This window comes from Rhinopithecus bieti, unplaced genomic scaffold, assembly GCF_001698545.2.
Source record: "Rhinopithecus bieti isolate Rb0 unplaced genomic scaffold, ASM169854v2 scaffold_72161, whole genome shotgun sequence".
NCBI classification, from domain to species: Eukaryota; Metazoa; Chordata; class Mammalia; order Primates; family Cercopithecidae; genus Rhinopithecus; species Rhinopithecus bieti.
This window is the reverse complement of record NW_016828382.1, coordinates 670270-679996: the sequence shown is the minus strand read 5'-3', so window position 1 is coordinate 679996 and position 9727 is coordinate 670270. Positions and strand designations below refer to the sequence as shown.

The 9727-nt window shown below is 38.5% G+C and overlaps 1 protein-coding gene across 7 annotated transcripts in view; it reads right to left on the bottom strand.

The window, feature by feature from the left end:
* Window positions 1-7669, bottom strand: part of IRAG2 (inositol 1,4,5-triphosphate receptor associated 2) — a 59749-nt gene extending 52080 nt beyond the window's left edge. For 4 of the 7 annotated variants that reach the window (XM_017864499.1, XM_017864501.1, XM_017864500.1 and 1 more), the window contains exon 1: window positions 6947-7166. The gene's annotated coding sequence lies outside the window, so the exon portion shown is untranslated. Of the gene's footprint in view, window positions 1-6946 lie in introns of all 7 variants that reach the window. The other 3 variants (XM_017864503.1, XM_017864504.1, XM_017864505.1) reach the window with 2 other exon arrangements.
* Window positions 7670-9727: the final 2058 nt, after the last annotated feature.

The window sequence follows — 9727 nt, the reverse complement described above, 5'->3', positions numbered from 1 at the left end:
AGACTCAGTCTCAAAATAATAATAATAATAATAATAATAATAATAATAATAATAAAATCTATCTACCTACTTACCTATCTGTATGTATGTGCAACATTGTAACCAGAGTACTAACAAACACAATTATTGAATTATTAGTACTAAGAAGATCACATGCATCATCAGACATGCATCTTTAAATGCCTCGCAGGATATTAGAAATACACAAAACAAGAGTGTGGAAATGCTGGTGATGCTTTCACGAGAACAGTGTTGGTGGGGTGAGAAGCAAATGCAGATGGAGACGGCGAGGCTAACAAGGTGAACACAGGAAGGAGTAGGATTGGACACAGACTATGGCTCTACAAGGCTGGGGCAGAGCCCAGAGTGGCTCTGGGGAGGGAGGCCCAGGTGCAGACACTTATTTTAATTTTCTCAAAATAAAGCTGAAAGGGTTCCTGTTGCCTGTTCAGCAGCCAAACTAAGGGCTTTTCCTTTCCTGAGGAAGGTGAGAGTTCTATTCCTACCAATCCAGATCCAAGTCCCAAGAAAATCGTGAATGAAACAATGTAACTTCTATACTATATAACCACAGCATTTCCCATTTACAAATCACAAATGAGATGATTCATGTTATAGAAACTGTTCTAGCAGAACACAAATATCAACTATGGCCAAGTGTTAGCTACTATTTTGCATTTATTATGTTATTTATATAATTCACAACAACTGCATTTAACAGAAGAGGATACTGAAGCTCAGAGAGGCAATGTAATTTGCTCAACTTTACCCAACCACTCTTCTGTAGACTTTGAGTGAGAACACAGGTTTGTTCTTTTCAAATCCCATGTTCTTAATCATTATACTATACTTCCCAGATTACTTCTCCATATCTGCATTTTCATTTGGGAAAACTTGGGTCCCTATCCCATCAGAGTTGTTGAGCAAGCCATATTTGGCTGTGGTTTTCTCCTTGGCTGTCATCCCAAAACCTTCTGTCTTTAAGTATCTCAATCACCTGGATCCATGCGCCCGCCTTCTTTGGCTTATTTCCCTCCTGTTTACTGACTGCTTAGGACACAGCTTTCATCCTGAATCCATGCTCCAAGCCCTAAGGGTTTTACCTCTCCCATACCTCCTGCCCTCCATGCTAAGAATAGCAAGCTAGAAGAGTGTTTGCAGTGATATCATCTAGGTGAAAGCCTCCTCTAAACGATGAAGTTCTTATTTGAACATAAGAAATTATGCTATATTGGAGCTTCCCAGGATCTCTCTTCAAGCAAAATTTGTGATTCTTAAAGGTAATTCTCTCATTGTCTGTTAGAGGACTTGACTCCATGAAGATTTCATGTCAGATGGGAACAAGAGATGGTGAATAGTAAGGGGTGATAGTTTTGGATTGTATCAATTAGTCCATGATCTGTGTATATAAGATTCACCCTAATATGTTATATACACATCCTATAAGCTTTTAAACATTTCCTTTGTAGATGAATTCATGTCCTTTGTAGCGACATGGATGAAGCTGGAAACCATCATTCTGAGCAAACTATCGCAAGGACAGAAAACCAAACTCCACATATTCTCACTCATAGGTGGGAATTGAACAATGAGAACATTTGGACACAGGGTGGGGAACATCACACACTGGGGACTGTCATGGGGTGGGGATGGGGAAGGATAGCATTAGGAGAAATAGCTAATGTAAATCACGAGTTAATGGGTGCAGCACACCAACACGGCACATGTATACATATGTAACAAACCTGCACATTGTACACATGCACCCTAGAACGTAAAGTATAATAAAAAATTCCCCTTTTAAAGCAAACACCAATTATAATCCAGTCATGTATATATTAACAAGATACTTAGATATAAACAAAGTTTAGACGCAGAAGAAAGAAAATATATCAGTAACCTTTCAAGCAGTTGAACGGTTTTCACAGCACATTTCTTGAAGGACATCATGCACATGAATTGCCTCATAAATCACCCCAGTTCTGATGGCAGTTGAAAACTTGAACAATATTATGTATTCAAGATAAAGTTCAGGATTTCTGATCAAATGTCATATATAAATTTCCAGTTCTAGTGTGAACATTATGCACACTGATCTGAACATTTGGGCCAAACCAGCTGCATCCCCACACAATGTGCTCATGCAACTTAGATGGATCAGAAAACAATTGTCTGAAATACTTTGTGAATTTATTAAACTAGCCAGAGAGTTTCAGAAAAGCTAAATAGATATAAATATGTTTTGTTTTCTGACTCAGAATCAGATGTCTGACTCAGAACTCAAACAGCATGGGGTGGCAGTGGTCACGGTGGGATGTGCGTGGACGTGTTTGTGTGATAACTGTACTCACTGACATTTGTTCGCAGTCTATCTGGAACATCTGCTACATAGACCATTTTGAAAATATGTGCTATCTAAATTTCCCTCTTCTTTCAAAGATTGAATTTAAAGGGCATTGTTAGAAAGATCATAAGCAAATGGTCATGCGAGCAAAATACTGATTTGTATGGGTTTTTTGGGCAGCAAAAGATACAAGTAACAAGTAAGGGATTTCATAAATCTGGACAGCTTATAAATAACTCAAGACAGAAAGGAAGTATCCACTTTACTTTATCCAGGCAGAAAAAAAATACACGTATTAACCCAGGGCAGCTTTCATATTCGGCTTTTAAGTGTATTTGAATCTATTATGCTGTGAAGATAAACTGGGAAGACAGCAATAGCAAGTTCACAATATCAAGAACGTGTACTTTGGGATAAGTTAGAAAAGTTAGCTCTTCTAAAAAAATACTGCAAGAAAATCATAGTGAGGAAAGGGAACAAATTCTTAGGAGTTTATAAGACTCAGATTTAATATTAATTTAATCAAAAGCCAAACTGGAGCAAAAGAATAGTCCTGGGCACAGTGTCTGAAGCAGACACACCTCAAACCAACTTTGGAATGCCTGATGATTCATGTCTCAACATGAACAGTTCTAATCACAAGGAAACCTTCTCCAGTGCCCTCTGAGCAGTAGTAAAATAATATATAGACTATTAATTTAAAGACTGCCTTGCTAGCTTAACAGAGTGAATCACAATNATAATAATAATAATAATAATAATAATAATAATAAAATCTATCTACCTACTTACCTATCTGTATGTATGTGCAACATTGTAACCAGAGTACTAACAAACACAATTACTGAATTATTAGTACTAAGAAGATCACATGCATCATCAGACATGCATCTTTAAATGCCTCGCAGGATATTAGAAATACACAAAAACAAGAGTGTGGAAATGCTGGTGATGCTTTCACGAGAACAGTGTTGGTGGGGTGAGAAGCAAATGCAGATGGAGACGGCGAGGCTAACAAGGTGAACACAGGAAGGAGTAGGACTGGACACAGACTATGGCTCTACAAGGCTGGGGCAGAGCCCAGAGTGGCTCTGGGGAGGGAGGCCCAGGTGCAGACACTTATTTTTAATTTTCTCAAAATAAAGCTGAAAGGGTTCCTGTTGCCTGTTCAGCAGCCAAACTAAGGGCTTTTTCCTTTCCTGAGGAAGGTGAGAGTTCTATTCCTACCAATCCAGATCCAAGTCCCAAGAAAATCGTGAATGAAACAATGTAACTTCTATACTATATAACCACAGCATTTCCCATTTACAAATCACAAATGAGATGATTCATGTTATAGAAACTGTTCTAGCAGAACACAAATATCAACTATGGCCAAGTGTTAGCTACTATTTTGCATTTATTATGTTATTTATATAATTCACAACAACTGCATTTAACAGAAGAGGATACTGAAGCTCAGAGAGGCAATGTAATTTGCTCAACTTTACCCAACCACTCTTCTGTAGACTTTGAGTGAGAACACAGGTTTGTTCTTTTCAAATCCCATGTTCTTAATCATTATACTATACTTCCCAGATTACTTCTCCATATCTGCATTTTTCATTTGGGAAAACTTGGGTCCCTATCCCATCAGAGTTGTTGAGCAAGCCATATTTGGCTGTGGTTTTCTCCTTGGCTGTCATCCCAAAACCTTCTGTCTTTAAGTATCTCAATCACCTGGATCCATGCGCCCGCCTTCTTTGGCTTATTTCCCTCCTGTTTACTGACTGCTTAGGACACAGCTTTCATCCTGAATCCATGCTCCAAGCCCTAAGGGTTTTACCTCTCCCATACCTCCTGCCCTCCATGCTAAGAATAGCAAGCTAGAAGAGTGTTTGCAGTGATATCATCTAGGTGAAAGCCTCCTCTAAACGATGAAGTTCTTATTTGAACATAAGAAATTATGCTATATTGGAGCTTCCCAGGATCTCTCTTCAAGCAAAAATTTGTGATTCTTAAAGGTAATTCTCTCATTGTCTGTTAGAGGACTTGACTCCATGAAGATTTCATGTCAGATGGGAACAAGAGATGGTGAATAGTAAGGGGGTGATAGTTTTGGATTGTATCAATTAGTCCATGATCTGTGTATATAAGATTCACCCTAATATGTTATATACACATCCTATAAGCTTTTAAACATTTCCTTTGTAGATGAATTCATGTCCTTTGTAGCGACATGGATGAAGCTGGAAACCATCATTCTGAGCAAACTATCGCAAGGACAGAAAACCAAACTCCACATATTCTCACTCATAGGTGGGAATTGAACAATGAGAACATTTGGACACAGGGTGGGGAACATCACACACTGGGGACTGTCATGGGGTGGGGGATGGGGGAAGGATAGCATTAGGAGAAATAGCTAATGTAAATCACGAGTTAATGGGTGCAGCACACCAACACGGCACATGTATACATATGTAACAAACCTGCACATTGTACACATGCACCCTAGAACGTAAAGTATAATAAAAAATTCCCCTTTTAAAGCAAACACCAATTATAATCCAGTCATGTATATATTAACAAGATACTTAGATATAAACAAAGTTTAGACGCAGAAGAAAGAAAATATATCAGTAACCTTTCAAGCAGTTGAACGGTTTTCACAGCACATTTCTTGAAGGACATCATGCACATGAATTGCCTCATAAATCACCCCAGTTCTGATGGCAGTTGAAAACTTGAACAATATTATGTATTCAAGATAAAGTTCAGGATTTCTGATCAAATGTCATATATAAATTTCCAGTTCTAGTGTGAACATTATGCACACTGATCTGAACATTTGGGCCAAACCAGCTGCATCCCCACACAATGTGCTCATGCAACTTAGATGGATCAGAAAACAATTGTCTGAAATACTTTGTGAATTTATTAAACTAGCCAGAGAGTTTCAGAAAAGCTAAATAGATATAAATATGTTTTGTTTTCTGACTCAGAATCAGATGTCTGACTCAGAACTCAAACAGCATGGGGTGGCAGTGGTCACGGTGGGATGTGCGTGGACGTGTTTGTGTGATAACTGTACTCACTGACATTTGTTCGCAGTCTATCTGGAACATCTGCTACATAGACCATTTTGAAAATATGTGCTATCTAAATTTCCCTCTTCTTTCAAAGATTGAATTTAAAGGGCATTGTTAGAAAGATCATAAGCAAATGGTCATGCGAGCAAAATACTGATTTGTATGGGTTTTTTGGGCAGCAAAAGATACAAGTAACAAGTAAGGGATTTCATAAATCTGGACAGCTTATAAATAACTCAAGACAGAAAGGAAGTATCCACTTTACTTTATCCAGGCAGAAAAAAAATACACGTATTAACCCAGGGCAGCTTTCATATTCGGCTTTTAAGTGTATTTGAATCTATTATGCTGTGAAGATAAACTGGGAAGACAGCAATAGCAAGTTCACAATATCAAGAACGTGTACTTTGGGATAAGTTAGAAAAGTTAGCTCTTCTAAAAAAAATACTGCAAGAAAATCATAGTGAGGAAAGGGAACAAATTCTTAGGAGTTTATAAGACTCAGATTTAATATTAATTTAATCAAAAGCCAAACTGGAGCAAAAGAATAGTCCTGGGCACAGTGTCTGAAGCAGACACACCTCAAACCAACTTTGGAATGCCTGATGATTCATGTCTCAACATGAACAGTTCTAATCACAAGGAAACCTTCTCCAGTGCCCTCTGAGCAGTAGTAAAATAATATATAGACTATTAATTTAAAGACTGCCTTGCTAGCTTAAGCTTATATTTAATTGTTTATTTCTCAAACCAAATAACTTTCTATAAAAAGAGCATTTATACTGCTATAACAAGAAACTGGCTGAACAAAAGCAATTGTCTGATAAATGACTAAATAAGTAAGGTTTATTTTTACCATGTTATGTTTCTAGAATGAAACAATTTTACAGCTAATCTGACATGCGTAATGTGACAATTGTCTTCTCACATAAATCTCTGGTAAATGTTTATACACTTTTGGGTAATACAGAAAAGAGACAAATATTCCAATTTTTAAAATGCAAAATATGTATGTAGAGGATGCATTAAAACTTTAAAATAATTTTCACACATGTTTGATATTTTGATAAACATTGAATTCATAATTATTTTGCCCAATCTCCCAAAATTACCAAAGAAAATAGACAGGCAAGGCCTTTTCTACCATATGAGAGGAAAAAACTAGCTAATAAAATCAGAGAATAATATATAACAACTTGCAAGTTCAAATATACCATGCATACTAGATTTTTCTTTGTTTACTTTTAGAAATTTTGAGAAGTTTTATTTAATTTTAAAAGAAAAAAGCAGCCACAGACAAAACCAGCTTATAATAAAAAAGCAAAAAGGGAAGTTAATGGTTAAACCCATGCATGCACCTACCCACTCAGCAAACCTCTCTGAAAGCCTCACAATATTGCCTTCTCAAACCATTTCATTGTCATAAATTCAGGAATGATATCCTAGCTGTAATCTAGAAAAACGTCTGTAGTCCTATGCCCCGCCTCAGGGTGAACAAAAACTGGGGCATAAATGAAAATTTGCTACTCACTCTTCAGTTTCCTTGTCTTCTGCTGAAGTGCCTGGCAAGTGTTTGATAATTCAGTATTTATAGTTTGAAGTTTCCGTTGTTCCGAAATTGCTTCCTCTAATTTATGCAGTAAAGACGTAGCTTTTTCACTGGCAGAGTGGGCTTCTCGATCTCGATCCTTGCCCTGGATATGAACAGTTAGTACTGGGTTGTAGCAGTGTGGCCAGGAAAGAAAGCAATGGAGTGCTCACTCTTGTGATGCAGGCGAAACTGAAAATGTGTTTTTCTTCTCAGGGAAGTGATAAGCCTCCCCTGAACTTCTGCAATTCTGTGTTTGCATGGGCTTGGTATGCCTGAGCTATTTCTACAGCGGTTGAAGTCCTGATATGTCAAGTTGCCTCTTTCTGCAGAGTCGCCTCTTTCATCAGCAGGCTGTTGACACCGCCTCTCTCACAACTCACCCTTTACTTCCTCTGCTCACTGTTAGTCGCTAGGGACTGAACTTGCAGTTCCTCTTTGCTTTCTTTTTTGTTTGTTGTTGTTGTTCCTCCTCCATTTTTATTTCATGGTTTGCAGGGCATCTAAGGAGATGTCCCCTGAATCTAATGTAGCCATGAGCCACCCTACCTGCTCCTTCGCATCCTCCAGCCATTGGCTGGCTTCTTGGAGTCTCTTCCCAAGGATGCCTTCCTGGTTGACAGCATCTTCTTGCAGTTGTTTAATGGCTTCTAGTTGTTTCTGACTGGAGTTAAAAAGAAAAAAAAAAAGTCCAAACCACAAGTCGTCAGTGACATTTCAACTAAGAGTCATCCTGTGAAACTGTGACAAATTCAAACTTAACACCACTTCCTTAGAGATCAGAGGAAAAAGTGAAAGTATTTACATATAAATGCTTCACAAATATAAAATCTTAAGCAAAGCGTATTGGTCACTTAGCCTGACACCCTCACTTTACAGATAAGGACTTCTAGTTTCATCTTTTACATTGGTGTGTTCAGTTCCCACCAGTTGCATTCATAGCACTTAACATCAGTTGCCAGTTGCTCAGAAGATGGCAGTACAATGAGGTCAGGGTGACAGGTGCAATATTTACACATCACAGCTAGCTTTTACAGAAAAAGAAAGGAATGGGGTAAAGGTGGGGGGAGGGAAAAGAAAAGGAAAGAGAACTTTGTTTCATGACCTTAAACTTTCTCCTTAAGGGTTGCCATAGTATAAACACGTGCCTCGAGCACAGGAAGGACCGCCTCCAGGCACAGATGAAAGCCGGCGGTTGATATTTCTACTTTAGTCCTCTCTTTGCTGAAGCTCTTCTCCCTACCACCCTTCCCCACCACAGATCTCATGGTGCCATTACATTACACCTCATTTGGGTCCAATTCTATAGAACACGTAAAAATGCACTTACTCTCTGTTAGCAGATGAGATTATTTAATGTGTGTTACATGCCAGCACATCAATGATTATCTGGAAACAATTTGACTTGAATATGGAACTTAACTCAAAGTGGTGATAAATGTTGGGAGTTGCAAAACAACAAGGAAGACATTGTCAGCTGTAGGCCTTGTGCATGCCTCTCAAACGTTAACATTTAGTCAGAATGCCACTGCACACTGGCACAAATCCAGCCCTGGTTTCAAGAAGGACCACATGAGAGGCAAGAATGTTCTCACAGAGTGGTTACCATACTGGTAAACAAGTAAAATCCTAAGCAAAAATAAAAACTGCCTATATCACCACACATTCCACTGAGCATCTTTCAACAGCTTCTAGTTGTCACTCTCTCTCTCTCTTTTTTTTTTTTAACTGTGGTAGGAACATTGAACAGGAGATTTACCCACTTAACAAAACTTTAAGTGTACAATACAGTGTTAATAACTATAGGCATAATGTTGTACAGCAGATCTCTAGAACGTCTTCATCTTGCATAACTGAAACTTTATACCTATTGAGTAGCAACTCCTCATGTCCCCTCCCCTAGCCCCTGGCAACCGCCATTCTTCTTCTATTTCTATGAGTTTAACTGTTTTAGATACCTCAGATAACTGGGATTATGCAGTATTTGTTGTTCTGTGACTCCCTTATTTTACTTGGGATAGCGTCCTCCAGGTTTATCCATGTTGTCATATGTGGTAGAATTTCCTTTTTTTTTTTTTTTTTAAGGTTGAATAATATTCCCTTGTATTTATATACCAAATTTTCTTTAATCATTCATGGACATTCAGGTCGTTCCCAAATCTTGGCTATTGAGAATAATGCTGCAATGAACATGGGAATGCAAATAGCTCTTCCAGGTCCTGATTTTAATTATTTTGGATAACTACCCAGAATTGGGGTCCCTAGATCAAATGGTAGTTTAATTTTTAATATTTTGAGAAAACTCTGTAACTTTTGTTTTGTTTTGTTTTTTGAGATGGAATCTTGCTCTGTCTCCTGGCTGGAGGGCAGTGACGCGATCTCGGCTCACTGCAACCTTCACCTCCTGGGTTCAAGCGATTCTCCTGCATTAGCCTCCTAGGCAGCTGGGACTACAGGCGTGTACCACCATGCCCAGCTAATTTTTTGTATTTTAGTAGAGACAGGGTTTCACCATGTTGGCCAGGATGGTCTCGATCTCCTGACCTCGTGATCCGCCTGTCTCGTCCTCCCAAAGTGCTGGGACTACAGGCATGAGCCACCGTGCCTGGCCCTCCATAACATTTTCTATAGTGCCTGCACCACTTTCCATTCCCACAACTGTGCCCTAGGACTCCAGTATCTCTACATCCTCACCAACACTTTTTTTTTTTTTTTTTTTTTTTT